A 17286-nucleotide genomic window follows, 5' to 3' on the forward strand; every position below is an offset into this window, starting at 1 on the left:
CTGAAGAGGAGAGCCAGCATCTGGCTGATGGAGGGAAAAGACAAGGCCAGGTGAGCAACGTTTTGTGAAAGTTGTCTTTTAATAGGAGCGGCGCACTGGCACAGCGGTAGTTGCTGCCTCACAGAGCCAGGGACCCGAGTTCCATCCTGACTACAGGTGCTTGTCCGTACTGAGTTGTACGTTCTCCCCATGACCTGCGTGACCTTACAAGTTGCTCTGAGAAGCCTCCTGCTTACACATCCACAATTATTCATTGTAGTTTGATACAAAGTTTGGGTTGAATTTAGCTGTAAACTGGAAGTGTTGGACTTTCAAAATGTTGATAGAAATAAAGTATTTACAAAGAGAGAGAAAATAATCCAGTCACAAAGTAGTCTAAAAGCAACAACGGTGTGCTTGCCAGCGTTTGTAGCTGAAGGATGAGGTGCATCCATTCACACCTCTAGTCATTACAACCGTTCAGTGGCTGTGTTTCATTGGAGCGGCTGGCTTGCCTGTATTTGTGAGATGCAGGCTCTGTCTGCACAGGGCCTCAGATAGTTCATTCCTTTTCCACTCACTTTGTACTCTGAGTTTTACGGTTGACGCCATTATCAGACGACACAATGGACCCTGCCAAGTTAAGGGTGCAATCCCATTCTCCCAACCTATCTCATTGTAACTGATACAAATGAGTGTCGAATATTAGGGTTGTGTGTGTGCAATGGAATTAAAAATGAGTTTTCTTTTATTGATTTCAGCAATTGATATTTTAAATGAAAAGGGGGAGGTACAGCTTGCATTTCAAACCAAAAATGCAACTGAATCTTCCAGGAATGAGAAATGTATAATAAATAATTCTTTAGCAAATTGTTCAAAATCACAATTACCGGCTCTGCGAATGAAGTCGCTACAATCGAGGTGATGAACCACAGCAAGCGCCACACCGCTAAGGTATGACTGACTGACTCTCTGATGGGGGCAGGGGTGAATTTAGCACCTTCACATGAGCAGCCGCAGGGAGTGATTGCTTCTTCAATGTGGACCTGCCCCCGACAAAACTCTTGCCCACATGTTTAGGAACGGGTGGGTGGGGGGTGGGAGCATCTGCCGCATTGCGCTGTTGGCTGTGTATTGGCAACTCATCTGTCTGCGGGGGTGGGTTATGAAGGCTATCATGCCATTTGCTTTCTTCACTGCCTGCTCTACCTACATACTTACTTTCAGTGACTGATGAAGAAGGACGCCCAGGTCTTGTCGTACTTCCCCTTTTCCCAACTTGACACCATTTAGATAATAATCTTCCTTTCTGTTTTTGCTACCAAAGTGGAGAACCTCTCATTTATCCACATTAAACTGCATCTGCCATGTATCTGCCCACTCACCCAACCTGTCCAACTCCACCCTGCATTCTCATAGCATCCTCTCACAGTTCACACTGCCACCCAGCTTTCTGTCATCTGTAAATTTGCTAATGTTACTTTTAATCCCTTCATCTGAATCATTAATGCATATATTAAATAGCTGCGGTCCCAGCACCGAGCCTTGCGGTATCCCACTAGTTATCCCTACTCTTTGTTTCCTGACTGCCAACCAATTTTCTATCCATGTCAGTACCCTACCCCCAATACCATGTGCTCTAATTTTGCCCACTAATCTCCTATGTGGGACCTTATCAAATGCTTTCTGAAAGTCCAGGTACACTCCATCCACTGGCTCTCCCTTGTCTATTTTCCTAGTTACATCCTCAAAGAACTCTGACCGATCCTGCTACTGCTATCCAAATGTGTCACTATTTCATCTTTGTAGTCAGTGAGGCTATTGTGTGGAGGTGGGTATCAGGGAGGGTGGTGCTGGTTGGAACGTGGGGGTGGTAGTGCCGCAGTTGTCACGGTTCCTGTCCCCACCCCCCGGTGGGGTGGAGCCGCGACACAAACTAACACTCTAGAATGTAGCATTTTGAATGATGCAGACAATGGGCAGCGGCACCGGGGGCGGGACATAGACACAGACACAGACAGACGGCGTTGGAGGAAGTCGTGTCTGGTGTCTGCTCTGCTCAGCTCAGCTATACTCTACCCTACCATCATCTACTATACTATATTATACTCTAGGAGCGGCGGGGATGGGTGGCGACCAGAAGGGGAGTGGGTGAAGTGGCCACGTTCCCGCTCCTTGTTCCCGGCGCCGCGGCGAAGCTTCTGCTGCTCGGACCCCGCAGGGACCATCACTCGGTGAGTCTGTCTGTCTGTCTGTCGTGTCGGTCCCTGGCCCCGCACAGGTGACCGCTCCTCCCAGCGCCGGGGGCCCTGCGGACGGGGGCATCTCCCAGCCTCACCCCCTTGACTGCCTCCCCTTAAACACCGACCCACGGCAGCGCTGTCAGAGCCCAGGGGCGCCGCACCGCTGAATGAACCAACCGCTACTTTAAAGACGTATTGTACAAGTTATTGCCATTTGTAACTTTACAAAAACTACTTTTAAAGCCGCTTCCACTTGCCCTGCCTGTCAATGACATCACGATGGAATCCCGAATCTCATTGACATCAAATTCTAAACAAAATCTGTTTCATTCTAATTCTCCCGTTTTCATTCACAATAACGTCACACAGGGAATCCGAATCTCATTGACATTAAACATCGTGTGGGGTGGGATAGGGTAGAGGTGAGGAGTGGGGGAAGCAGGCAGGCAGGGAGAGGGGTTATGGAGGGAGGTAGGGAGTGACTGAGGGAGGGAGAGGTGATTGAGGGAGGTGGAGAGGGGAAAGAGAGGGAAGGTGAAGGAAGATGCCTGGTGTGGGCCGAGCCTCGGGGCTGTAGCCGGGCCCGGGCTTTGGTCACTGGGCAGCGGACACAGACACTGTCTGGGCCCTGAGTGCGGCTCCGGGCCCTGGGCTGGGGTTCGAACCGGTGTGGTGTCCGGGGGCTGTTGCTCCGAGCCCGTGGGCAGGGTGAGGAGCGGGACCTGGGGCAAGAACCTCCCCCAGACCGCAGCCTCAGCCTCTCCCTCCCATGGCTCCAGACCTGTCGACACGTGACGCCTGTATGGTCGTGAATAGTCGTCCAAAGAGTCGTACCTTTTCCTGGTCGCCGCTGGATCTTCACCGTGTTGAACATTTTTGGCGACCTGCTGCGACTATGACGGGTGCCGGCAGTCGCCGAAAAAAATAGCGTAAGTGGGACAGGCCCTTTAGACTGTTGAGGAAGCCTTGTTTATGGGCTCACAGTCAGGTGGGGGCTGTAAAGCTCCACTTGGTTCCAGTTGGATTGTCTGGTCTCTGTATTGTCTTAGATAGACACAAAATGCTGGAGTAAGTCAACAGGACAGGCAGCATCTCTGGAGAGAAGGAATGGGTGACGTTTCTGGTTTAGACGCTTTTCAGACAGATATCAGGGGAGTGGGCGGTACATAGATAAGGAAGTGTAAAGGCAAGGAAATCTATAAGTGTATAGATAAGGATATCTCCCACTCCCCTGACATCAGTCTGAAGAAGGATCTTGACAGGAAACGTCACCCATTCCTTCGCTCCAGTGATGATGCCTGTCCCGCTGAGTTTCTCCAGCATTTTGTGTCCATCTTTGGTGTAAAGCAGCATCTGCAGTTCCTTCCTACACAAGCCATGTGGACAGGCCGGTGGGGTTGAGTAGGAGGGGTTGGGGGAGACGTGTAAAATCGCAAATAGTGAGTGAGGAGAAGTCATGAGTAAGGACGACAAGGTCACTGTGTTGACGGAGCAGGTTTAAAAGGGTGGCACGGTGGCGCAGTATAGAGTTGCTGCCTTACAGCGCTTGCAGCGTCAGAGACCAGGGTTCGATCCCGACTACAGGTGCTGTATTTACAGAGTTTGTATGTTCTCCTCGAGACCTCGTGGGTTTTCTCCAAGATCTTCCGTTTCCTCCCAAGCTCCAAAGACATACATACTTGTTGGTTAATTGGCTTTGTATAAATGTAAAATTGTCCCTAGTGTGTGTAGGGTAGAGTTAATGTGCGGGGATTGCTGGTCGGTGTGGACTCGTTGGGTCGAAGGCTTGTTTCCACACTGTACCTAAACTCTCAAGTGATAGGAAACAACCAGCGCTGCCTCTGGGTTTCTTGGTTTTTGGTCACATTTGCTCTGAAACACAGAAGGAAGCAGATCCGGTGAAACTTCTCAAAGAAAGTGGAGAAATGATGGAAATGGAATGGGTTTACTGGCCAGTGGGGGAAGAGCGAGGGGCAGGGGGATTGGTGATTGTTCAAACATTTGTGACTATCTTCCGTTCAGGCAGCGGGCGCAGGCAGCCATGTGTTAGACACTTGATACAGCTAGTTATAACTAGTCCCAAAGACGTGTGGATTTGTAGCTTTATTGGCCTCTGTAAATTGTCCCTAGTGTGTAAGGGAGTGGATGTGAAAATGAGGTCGCTTTGGGGTTATGGGGAGAAGGCGGGAGAATGGATCTGATGGGGAAAGATAGATCAGCCATGATTCAATGGTGTAGTAAATGATGGGCCGAATGGCAATTCTGCTCCTTGAACATATGAACTAATGAACATAGAACTAGTATAAAAGGGAGATTGATGGTCAGCATGGACTCGATGGGCCAAGGCTCCTGGATCCTTTCTGTACCTCAGGTTTCACTTTAGTATTGTTACATGTGCTGGCGTACAGTGAAAAGCTTTGTTTTGTAAGCTATCCAATCAAATCAGATACAAAATATTCATCAATACAATCAAGCCAAATCAAGTTCAATATGTTGAGCAAAGGGGAAGATACAGAGTACAGAATATAGTTCTCAGCATTGTAGTGCATCAGTTCCAGAGACTGTCCAATGTGCGCAATGGGGTGGAGGTGAATTGGACAGTACCCCAGTTTCATTAGTTCATAAGTGATTTGAGAAGAATTAGGCCATTCGGCCCATCAAGTCTACTTCGCCATTCAATCATGGCTGATCTATCTCTTTCTCTGAACCCCATTTCCTCCCCATAACTCCTTACACCCGTACCAATCAAGAATCTACCTATCTCTGCCTTAATAATATCCATTGACGGCCTCCACAGCCTTCTGTGGCAATGAATTCCACAAATTCACCCCCCTCTGACTGAAGAAATACCTCCTTATCTCCTTCCTAAAGGAACGTTTTTTAATTCCGAGGCTATGACCTCGGGTCCTAGACTCTCCCACTAGTGGAAACATCGTCTCCACATCACAGTTGATGATCGTTCTATTAATCAGACAATTGGCCTGCCACGTGCTGTATCCAGAGACTTGCTGTGTGTGTGGTTACTCTCCCATCCCTTCTGATGATGCCCATTTTTGATGATTGCTGCCCACAAAATGCTCTGCCCCGTCATCAGATGCCAGGAAGCCAGGGCAATGGTGAGCTGGAGGGAACAGTGCTCTGAAACTAAGCTCTGCCGTGTATATTTCTGTGAAAGGTGGCACAGCGGTAGAGTTGCTGCCTTACACTGCCAGAGACCCGGGTTCCATCCCGACTACAGGCGCTGTCTGTATGGAGTTTGTACGTTCTCCCCCGTGACCACGTGGGTTGTCTCTGAGATATTTGGTTTCCTCCCACACTCCAAAGACGTAGGGGTTTGTAGATTAATTGGCTTGGTATATGTGTAAATTGACCCTAGCCTGTGTGGGGTAGTGTTACTGTGTGGGGTTCGCTGGTCGGCATGGACTTGGTGAGCAGAAGGGCCTAGTTTCCACGCTGTATCTCTGAAATATAATAGGGGGCAGATTATTATCTCAATGGGGTCAGGTTAATTAAGGGGGAGGTGCAGCGAGACCTGGGCATCCTTGTACACCGGTCACTGAAAGTTGGCTTACAGGTACAGCAGGCAGTGAAGAAAGCTAATGGAATGTTGGCCTTCATAACAAGAGGATTTCAGTATAGGAGTAAAGAGGTTCTCCTGCAGTTGTATAGGGCTCTGATGAGACCACATCCGGTGGATTGTGTACAGTTTTGGTCTCCTAATTTGAGGAAGGACATCCTTGTGATTGAGGCAGTGCAGCGTAGGTTCACAAGATTGATCCCTGGGATGGCGGGACTGTCATATGAGGAAAGGTTGAAAAGACTAGGCTTGTAGTCACTGGAGTTTAGAAGGATGAAGGGGTATCTTATAGATACATATAAAATTATAAAAGGACTGGCAAGCTAGATGCAGGAAAAATGTTCCCAATGTTGGGCGAGTCCAGAACCATGGGCCACAGTCTTAGAATAAAGGGGAGGTCATTTGAGACTGAGGTGAGAAAAAACATTTTCACCCAGAGAGTTGTGAATTTATGGAATTCCCTGTCACAGAGGGCAGTGGAAGCCAAGTCACTGGATGGATTTAAGAGAGAGTTATATAGAGCTCTAGGGGCTAGTGGAGTCAAGGGATATGGGGAGAAGGCAGGTACGGGTTATTGATAGGGGACGATCAGCCATGATCACAATGAATGGCGGTGCTGGCTCGAAGCTTTAGCGTCTTCAAACCAAAACATACTTCTGCATTTTCAAACTACATTTTCAAATCACATTAATGGCACTGATAGGTCTGTAAAACCATTCACAGTTTAGTAGACATGTGTTCAGTGTTATTCACAGCTCAGACTGAGGTGTGACCTGTCGCTCCCCAACATCTTGCAGAGAACCGAGGCACCTCTACACTTGCCGGTTTTATAGTCCCTGAGGAAGGGGTGTGGCCTTCATGGTGTGAGGGACAAGAGAGAGAATCTCAACATTTTTTAAACATTAATAAGCCTTTTATTTTTAATCGATGGGAAAAATCCTCTGGCCCTGCACAGCAGATGGGGACTCTGAGTAAGATGGCCAAATATCACAGCCGTAAGTGGTAGCGTTTTTTCTTAAATCAATATGCAGTGCAACAGGAAGTGGTCAAGATCAGAGTTTTAATTATATAGATTTAGCTAACAAACCTGTACGTCTTTGGAGTGTGGGTGGAAGCCGGAGCACCTGGAGAAAGTCCACGGAGCTCACGGGGAGAATGTAAAAACTCAGAGAGCACCCGTAGTCGGGATCGAACCTGGGGCTCTGGTGCTGTGAGGCAGCAGCTCTACCGCTGCACCACCATGCTGCCCCTCAGCTGCTCTACCTCTCAGTCAGACCATTTATCTCAGCACATGAAGGATCAGGATAGTGAAACAGCTTGGGTACAGATAGAGAATAATAAGGGGAAAAAAAAACACTAGTGGGTGTAATTTATAGACCTCCAAATAGCTGTGACGCTGTTAGTCAGAACATAAATCTGCAAATAGTCGACGCATGTAAAAAGGGAACTGCTGTAATCATGGGGGACTTCAATTTTCATATTAATTGGGCAAACCAAACTGGGCAGGGTAGACTAGAGGAAGAGTTTATAGAATGTATTAGAGACGGGTTCCTAGAACAGTATGTCACCGAACCGACAAGGGGGGAGGCAATCTTGGATCTGGTCCTGTGTAATGAAGCAGGATTAATTAAAAATGTCATAGTTAGGGACTCGTTGGGAACAAGTGACCACAATATGGTCGAATTCCATATTCAAATAGAAGGGGAGCAGGTTGAAACTCAGGCTAGGGTGCTTAGTCTAAATAAGGGGGATTATGAAGGTATGAGGACTGAGCTGATCAAAGTTGACTGGGATAGCAGACTCAAGAATAAGACGGTACATGAGCAGTGGTGTACGTTTAAGGGTATACTGTATAACCTTCAAGAAAAATTTATTCCTATGAAGAAAAAAAGGGGTAAGGGTAAGAACAGTCAGCCATGGCTCAATAAAACTATAAAGGATAGTATTCGGCTGAAGGCAAGGGCATATAAGGTAGCCAGAGATAGTGGGAGGGTAGAGGATTGGGAAGCATTTAAAGGTCAGCAAAAAATAACTAAGAGATTAATTAAGACGGGGAAAATAGACTATGAAAGGAATTTAGCGAACAACATAAAAACTAATAGTAAGAGTTTTTATAGCTATATAAAAAGAAAAAGGGTGGCTAAGGTGAACGTTGGTCCATTGGAGGGTGAGACTGGAGAGTTGTTGGTGGGGAACATGGAAATGGCAAAGGCATTAAACGAGTATTTTGTATCAGTCTTCACCATAGAAGACACAAAAAATATTCCAACGCTGGATAAACGGGGCGGTAGGAATGGAGGAGCTAAATACTATTAAGATCACCAAGGAGGTGGTATTAGGGAAATTAATGAGACTGAAGGAGGATAAATCCCCTGGGCCTGATGGATTACATCCAAGGGTCTTGAGGGAGATAGCGGTGGGGATTGTGGATGCATTGGTGATAATTTTCCAAAACTCCCTGGAGGCAGGAACGGTCCCAGTGGATTGGAAAATGGCCAATGTAACACCTATATTTAAAAAAGGAAGTAAACAGAAGGCGGGTAACTATAGACCGGTTAGTCTAACATCGGTGGTGGGTAAAATGTTAGAGACAATTATTAAAGAAACACTAACGGGGCACTTGGATAAACATGACTTCATCGGACAGAACCAGCATGGTTTTGTGAAGGGGAAGTCCTGTTTAACGAATCTGCTCGAATTCTTTGAGGAAGTAACAAACCGGGTGGATAAAGGGGAACCGGTGGATGTGGTATACTTGGACTGCCAAAAGGCTTTTGACAAGGTGCCACATAAGAGACTATTGCTAAAAATAAAAAATTATGGGATTGGGGGTAATATATTAGCATGGGTAGAGGATTGGCTAACAAATAGGAAGCAGAGAGTGGGGATAAATGGTTCATACTCGGGATGGCAACCGGTAACTAGCGGGGTTCCGCAAGGGTCGGTGCTGGGACCCCAGTTGTTCACAATTTATATAAATGATTTGGAGGAGGGAACCAAGTGTAATATATCAAAATTTGCGGACGATACAAAAATGGGAGGAAAAGTAGGGGATGAGGAGGATAGGAAGAGTCTGCAAAAGGATATAGATAAGCTAGGTGAGTGGGCAACAACTTGGCAGATGAAATTTAATACTAATAAATGTGAAGTCATTCACTTTGGGAAAAAAAATGATAGGGCAAGTTATTTTCTAAATGAGGAGGAGCTGCGTTGTAATGCAACGCAAAGGGATCTAGGGGTATTAGTACATGAATCACTAAAAGTTAGTATGCAGGTGCAGCAAGCAATCAGGAAGGCCAATGGAGTTTTGGCCTTTATTGCTAGGGGGATTGAGTATAAAAACACGGAGGTCTTGCTGCAGCTGTACACAGTATTAGTGAGACCACATTTGGAATACTGTGTACAGTTCTGGGGTCCATACTTAAGAAAGGATGTACTAGCCCTGGAGGCAGTGCAGTGAAGGTTTACAAGATTAATTCCTGCAATGAGGGGATTGACATATGAGGAAAGGCTAAGTAGGCTGGAACTCTACTCTTTGGAGTTTAGAAGAATGAGAGGCGATCTCATTGAAACATATAAGATCGTGAGGGGCCTTGATCGGGTGGATGCACCGAGGATGTTCCCAATGATCGGGGAAACTAGAACTAGGGGACATAGTTGCAGAATAAGGGGGGGCTCTTTTAAAACTGAGATGAGGAAGAACTTCTTCACCCAGAGGGTGGTTAATTTATGGAATTCACTGCCCCAGGGAGCAGTGGAAGCAGAAACTTTAAATATATTTAAGATTAAAATAGATGGTTTTTTAGCTGCCAAGGGGATAAGGGGCTACGGGTAGAGGGCAGGGATATGGACCTAGGTATGGTTAGTATAGTAAGACCTGAGTGATCTCCTGGACAAGTGTCGATCGCCTGGATTGGGGTCGGAGAGGAATTTCCCGGATTTTTTTCCCGAATTGGACCTGGGTTTTTATCCGTTTTTTTGCCTCCCCCAGGAGATCACGAGGTTCTTGGGGTGGAGAGGGGTGATAGCGGTATAAAGGGGAGGGTAGTGTCTTGTGTTCTGTGTCTTGTGTCTACTGTTTGTGGGTAAGTGTGTCTGTTTAGTGTTCAGCCATGAGCGAATGGCGGTGCGGGCTCGACGGACCTGGTGGTCTACTCTCGCACCTACTTTCTATGTTTCTATGTTTCTATGTTAACGCCATACTCTAAATTACGTAATATTAAGGCCAGTCACCTCGCTGTTGAATTGGTCTCAAGGACTGGTCTCCGTAGCCACTTGGGCAGAGAATTCCCTGCATTTCCCATCCTTTGGCTGTTAAGCTGCTACAGTTCAGTGAAGTTTGCTTTAACTTGAATGGTGAATTCTGCGGGCAATTGACGGGAATTCGTGAGGAACTAGTTTCAAGGAAAATTTATGGAGGACTGGGATTCTCTGAGAGCTGGCAATGATTTGATGGGCTGAAATGGCCTATGTCATAAGGAAATATGGTATGGAAAAGTGACTTTTCTGCATTACATATTTGTAACTTTGACGTGTATGTTGTGACATAAGTAGCTGCGAGTAGAATTAAAAAGCCTCCAAACTTGCAAATAAACTTTGTTTTTAATTTCTATTCCAAGATGTTGTTGCAGAAGGTGAAGGAAATGGAATCAGCTGTGGAAAGGTGCAGAGCTGAGCTGCGGCAGTTTCCAGTCTGCATCAACTGCTCACAACGATAGAGATAAATAACTCATTTAAGGGCCTGTCCCACTTGGCAATTTTGTTCGGTGACTGCCGGCGTCATATCAGTGTCGCCAAAAGATTTTGAACATTTCAAAATACAGCGGCGATAAAAAAAATGTGACACTTGAAAAAACACCGTGCGTCATACGTCATCACGCCACGTCACGCCACAAATGTTTTGGTGTTGATGTTGTAGGCCACAGTATCTGCTGATGCATCAAGATTCCCCTGGGGTTGTGGCACGGCAGCAGGTTTGCCTGTGGCTGAGCTATGAGTAGTATAACACTGATGCTGTGCGTTTCCAGCCAGGAGTGGAGTAGCAGCAGACCCTGGGGGGGGGGGCTTCGTCGGTTGCTGCGTGCAACAGGTCAACATCGTCTTTAGTTTAGAGGTACAGCGTGGAAACACGCCTTTCAGCCCACCGAGTCCGTGCAGACCAACAATCACCCTTACAGGATTGAACCCGGGTCTCTGGCGCTGTAAGGCCGTAGCTCTACTGCTGCACCACCGTGCTGCCTCTGCTCCTGCACTCTCATGGCTTGCTTTGTCCTGTATAGGACAGATTTTGTCTGGGCCACAGCCAGACATAAAAACAGTATTTTTCCACAAGCTCTACTCAACAGCCAAAAATCTGTAGCCTCTGTTTACTCTGGTACTTTATTTCCACATGTTTAAATTATAATATTTTATTTTTAATTGTCTACTGTATATCATGTTTTTATCCTTGCAAGTTCCTTGTACATCCTTGGCTAATAAAATTATATTGATTATTATTATTCTAGGTTGACAGATGAACAGAAGCAGCTACTGACTACACTGGCACTGCTGGAGGAGCAGCTCAGCCAGACACGGCTGGAGCTGCAGGCTGCACGAGCGGCACAGAAGGACATGGACTCCAGCATGCAAGCTTTGGAAAGCAGACTTAAAAGTATGACTGATGTAAGTTTTCCCAAATAATTTTTTATTTATCTGTAAAAGGCCAAAACTTACCACTTCTTCTGCTTTGATGATCAAAGAGATTGAGGTGAAGAGGAAAGTGTGGAAAGTATCTTGCCCTCTTCCCTCCCCTTCTTTAACACTCAACTCCCACTCCCCCTCCCTCTCTACTGCGTTCTTCCCTTTCTCTCACTGTCGCTTGTTTTCCCCCTCTGCTCCTTTCCCTGAGTTCACGACGTGGCCTCCTCTACATTGGAGAAACCAAACAGACGTTGGGTTTCTACTTTGCGGAGGACCTGTGTTCGATCCCTGGGGCACTGCTGAGCTGCCTGCTATCTCATTCTGACTCTTGGACGTGGGAGTGACCGAACAGTCTGTGACTCCCTGCATTGTTGCAATGAGGCTCAAAGCAATCTTGAGGAATGGCATCTCACCTTCCATTTGGACTCATGGCAGTCCTCTGGACTTGAACTGAATTTGATCATCTTGGGTAACTTGATTCCTCTGTTAGTATCAGTTGTCCATTTGTGACAATTGGGTTAGCTTGTTTTTAAAATCTCTATCCAAAAGTGGCGGGCATGTCCATGCTGACCTGCCAGACATGTCTTGTCTGAAAAGCGTCTCCACCGGAAACGTCACCCATTCCTTCTCTCCAGAGATGCAGCCTGTCCCGTTGTCTATCTTCAGTTTAAACCAGCATCTGCCGTTCCTTCCTAGACATGTCTTCTTGCTCTGCATTTTGCAACTGCTATGATCTTTTGTCTATTTTTCTTATCACCTAACCGCTCCTATTCACTCCTTGACCAGATAACTTTGTGTGCAGCTTATCCCCATGGTCACCTGGTTTTACACTATCAGAGCCATCCACCCACCTGTGCAGCTTTACAAGTTTCTTTTGTCAACTCCCCAGTTCTGACGAAGGGTCTTTGACTTGAAACATGAATTCTGTTTCTCTGGCTACAGATGCAGCCTGACCCAAGTGCTCCCAGCATTTTGTTTTTCAGATTTATTTCATCTGCAGTTTTCAGGCATTTATTCTAACTTATTTTTCTATATGACTGCCACCTTTCAGTCCATGTTAGCACACTTCCTCCAATATCTTGGGCTCTTCATTTTTTTGCAGCAGCCTCATATGTGGCAAATACCTTTTGGAGATCTAAATACACACTACATTTACAGGAGATAGACACTAAACGCTGGAGTAACTCAGCGGGTCAGACAGCATCTCTGGAGAAAACAAATAGAAAAGTCCTTTTCTCCAGAGATGCTATCTGAGCCGCTAAGTTACTCCAGCTTATTGTGTCTATCTTTGGTTTAAACCAGCATTTCCAGTTCCTTCCTACTACATTTACACGTTTCCCTTATCAACTCCCTATCACATCCTGCCAAGTTTTGTCACACATGATTTTCAATAAACCATGTCGGCTACATTTGATTAGATTCAGCTTACCAAATGATTAGTTATTTCCTCTTGCGAACTATGAGTGCTGGATGAATTAGAATCATAGAGTGATACAGTGTGGAAACAGACCCTTCGGCCCAACTCGCCCACACCTGCCAACATGTCCCAGCTACACTGGTCCCACCTGCCTGCGTTTGGTCCATATCCCTCCAAACCTGTCCTATCCATGTACCTGTCAATTGACCTATAGTTCCCAGCTTCTGTTTTACAAGCTGGGAGGCCAGGTGAATCTCGCTCACAGCCTCTTCTACTGCTGGTCCAGGTGCCCAGTAAATGTGAGTTCTGCTTCCAACAACCATTCATGCAGTGAACCCTTGGCCCAATGTACTAATTGCATCAAACCCTTGTGCCAATTGAATTACATTTCCAACTTTGTGTAGGAAAGATAGTTACCTTGTTTACTCTGAATGGACCAGTCAGAATAGCTTAACCTTATGTGTAGGAAGGAATTGCAGATGCTGGTTTATACCGCAGATAGACATCAGCGAGACAGGCAGCATCTCTGGGGGGGTGGAATAGATGACATTTTGTGTCGAGACATCTGAAGAAGGGTCTCAATCCGAAACATGATCCATTCCTTGTCTCCAGAGATGCTGCCTGTCCTGCTGAGTTACTCCAGCATTTTGTCTTTTTTCTATAATATTATAACCACTCAAACAATCTACCTGCTGCAGTTCCTGGCGACTCTCTCCTCGCAACCTTTCTTCTGCAGTCCTGCCAATGTCGTAAACCTTTCTTGTATCTCTCTAGTGCACTCCCATCAATCCTGTAGGGAGGCAACCAGAATCCACACAATGTTACAGGTACGGCTGAGCTAACGTTTTCCACAGTTCCAAGATGACTGTCCCACTACCTTCAAAGATCCACCAACAAGCTCTCCAAAGATAGACACAAAATGCTGGAGTAACTCAGCGGGATTGACAGGGATCTCTGGAGCATTAGATGCTGCCTGGTCCGCTGAGTAACTCCAGCATTTAGTGTCTATCTTCAGTGTAAACCAGCATCTGCATTTCCTTCCTACACAACAAGCTCTCCAAGATCTTTCTGTTCTCCACCACGGTTCACTATCCTTTCAGCTATAATATATTCCTTTGCCTTGTCTCCCTCGACAAAGGATCAACAATTGTAAAATAATAGGTACACAAAGAAGCTGAAGAAACTCAGCGGGTGCAGCAGCTTCTATGGAGCGAAGGAAATAGGCAACGTTTCGGGCCGAAACCCTTCTTCTGACTGATCGGGGGTGGGAAGAAGAAAGGAAAAAGGAGGAGGAGCCCGAAGGCTGGGGGATGGGAGGAGACAGCAGGAGGGCTGAGGAAGGGGAGGAGACAGCAAAGACTAACAAAATTGGGAGAATTCAATGTTCATGCCCCCAGGATGCAGACTCCCCAAGCGGAATATGAGGTGCTGTTCCTCCTATTTCCGGTGTTGCTCGCTCTGGCCATGGAGGAGACCCAGGACCGAGAGGTCGGATACGGAGTGGGAGGGGGAGTTGAAGTACAGAGCCACCGGGAGGGCAGGTTGGTTATTGCGGACCGAGCGGAGGTGTTCGGCGAAATGATCGCCCAACCTCCGCTTGTTCTCACCGATATAGATCTGCTGACATCTAGAGCAGCGGATGCAATAGATGAGGTTGGAGGAGATGCAGGTAAACCTCTGTCGCACCTGGAACGACTGCTTGGGTCCTTGAATGGAGTCGAGGGGGGAGGTAAAGGGACAAGTGTTGCATTTCTTGCGGTTGCAAGGGAAAGTGCCCGGGGAGGGGGTGGTACGGGAGGGAAGGGAAGAATTGACAAGGGAGTTATGGAGGGAGTGGTCTTTGCGGAAGGCAGATATTGGGGGAGATGGGAAGATGTGGCGAGTGGTGGGGTCACGAAATAATGTTTTTTTACGATGACAAAGATACTGCTTTGTATTGATTTCAATGTTTACAAGGAGGAGCACTGACTATCCAGCTCTTGTGTGTTTAGAAGGAGACGGCGTTGCCCCCACTTGTCCACAAGCTGCTCTTCGATTCATCACAAGCCAGCACAGGGGAACCACTGACAGCACAGCTGGTGCATCGCAAGGAACTCGAGGCCCTCCTCGCTGGCTTGGAGAAGAAGATCCTCTCAGATGCTTCACTTTATCCTGGTCCGGCAATGGAGGCACACTCGGCAGCTGTCAGAGCAGGGATTATTAAGGTACAAACATACAAGCAGTCAGTGGCTCTAACTCTGGAACACATTATTGTATTTCAGAAAAGTCATTTATTCATAATACTCGACAAGGTGGAACCGTTCGGTCCCATGTTCACACGGGAGGGCTGGTCCCCCAACGCAATATTCCACCTCTCCACCAATTCCAATATTAGTGGCCAGTGGTGGGGGGGGGGGGGCTTTTTGGAGTGCTAGTATGGGTGTTGTGGGCTGAAGTGACTGGTTTCCAGAGGGCTAGTATGGACATTGTGGGCTGAATGGATTCTTGGGCTGGCAGCTTAGTCACTCAAGCCTGGTGTGCTGGCAGCTCACTCACTCACGGCTGGTGGGCTGGCAGTTGACTCAAGGCTATTCCTTGAAATTCCATTTCAAGCAGAGTGCTGGCCACCAAATTCAAATGCAGTTTCCGACCATTTCAAGAGGGAGCAAGGTCACCAAATTCAAATGCAGTTTCCTACGATTTCAAGCAGGGTGCAAGGTCACCAAATTCAAAAGCAGTTTCATACCATTTCAAGCACGGTACAAGGCCACCAAATTCAAAAGCAGTTTCCTACCATAAATAGGAAAAATCCTCTTGTCCTGCGCAGCGGAGGGGGACTCTGAGTAAGATGGCCAAAAATCACAACCGTAAGTGGTAGCATTTTTTCTAAAATCAATATGCAGTGCAAGCAGCAAGTGGTCAAGATGAGACTTTTAATTATATAGATATACAGTTAATGAAATTGGGGCATGTCTTGCTCTACGTTCCATCAATTCAGCAATTTTGCTTGCAATGTGTCAATGAACACCACATTCTTAAACAGTGCTCCCATGAAGTGTCAAAGAGTCCCTCAGTGACTAGTGGTGGCCGGACCTTAGACCAAGGTCACTCCACCACAGCCTTTGCGGTGACTATACTGAGCTTGTACTGTACTGTACCCTGGAATGTGCCATTCGGCAGCAATTCATTTACCCACATCTTATGCGGGAAGATCAATTTTTGGGCAGACAAAAGTGAGTCTTCCGCTGAGATAATGATCTTCCAGCAGCAGTTGACATTTATCTTGTTGTGCGTCCCTGTGAACAGCTCACAGATCACTGATGCACAACTGCTCAGGATGAACCATGACAAGAGCCCTTGTATTCTTCTTCTGACCTTCCTGTCAAACACCCAGTGCATAAGGAGGTGAATGTTGTCCACACCACGACCATCTCAATGGCAGCGTGCAGTGGGGTGCTTTGCTGACAGAGCCAGCAGGGCCTGACTGGGAGGTCTCCTCACATTACTGTTGGCGAGTTCCTCTGTCTGCTTGGGGAGTCATCTGATGGGATCCATCGAGTCCTTCTCCCACAGTGCCTGTGGCTCATTCTACGCTGATCACTTGTGGTCAAAGGTAGTTTTCTTCAGGAACCTTTCTGTGAAGGACAGGTAGTAAGGCAATGTCAAACTGAATGGAACATTGCACAAGTCTACACCGGCCAACATGTCCCAGCTGCACCAGTCCCACCTGCCTGCGTTTGCCCCATATCCCTCCAAACCTGTCCTATCCATGTCAATGTACTGTAATAATTATTGACCTGATCACATAATCCTGCCGCCTTCTATGCAGTATACTTGGCCTCTCCATTGCTCACTTTTATTACACCTTGCTAATTCCAGATTATGGGAATGGATAAGAGGGATCATTTTGTGGGAACTGTTAAAGGGACATTGCCCGTCTGGTTTCAGTATGTGCGTGGGCTCTGCACTCTATTGCACGCTACTGCCCCCTTCTTATCCCACATTATTGTTATTTTTTCCTTTGGTAGGAAGTGGAAAGCATTGTGGAGCAAGCCCTGAAACTACAGCGCTGACAGGGTTGGATTGGTGGATTATGCACTGGAATTTGCTGGTAAGTATCAGACAAAAGCCCGGGCCAAGTAAAACTGTGAATGTAACAGACTGAAAGCGTGTTGTGTGGGCTGGCACTTTAGTAATGTTTGACTTGCTCCCAAGGAATGGGGTGCTCTTTCACACTGGGCGATATGTCCTGAATAGGCAAGTACAAATCTATGTTCACAGTACAGGTTTCCCCAGAGCTGCTGAAGTTCACACTGCTGAATGTTAATTTAACTTGTAACTGCTTGATGTTGCGCCAGCCACAACTCATTTAAAGGCCGAGCCATCGATGGGATGGCCTTGCCCTGGGGTAC

General features: G+C 46.9%; 1 protein-coding gene and 1 long non-coding RNA gene across 2 annotated transcripts in view; both read left to right on the forward strand.

Moving 5' to 3' along the window:
• The window catches only part of LOC116982966, a 230634-nt gene that overhangs the window by 129229 nt on the left and 84119 nt on the right, over nucleotides 1-17286 (forward strand). The window lies entirely within an intron of this gene.
• LOC116982417 lies at nucleotides 905-16937 on the forward strand. Its single transcript, XR_004414456.1, has 3 exons — nucleotides 905-933; nucleotides 14887-15099; nucleotides 16903-16937. It is a non-coding gene; the product is annotated as an uncharacterized LOC116982417 (long non-coding RNA).

Source organism: Amblyraja radiata, chromosome 17 (assembly GCF_010909765.2).
Source record: "Amblyraja radiata isolate CabotCenter1 chromosome 17, sAmbRad1.1.pri, whole genome shotgun sequence".
Lineage (NCBI taxonomy): Eukaryota > Metazoa > Chordata > Chondrichthyes > Rajiformes > Rajidae > Amblyraja > Amblyraja radiata.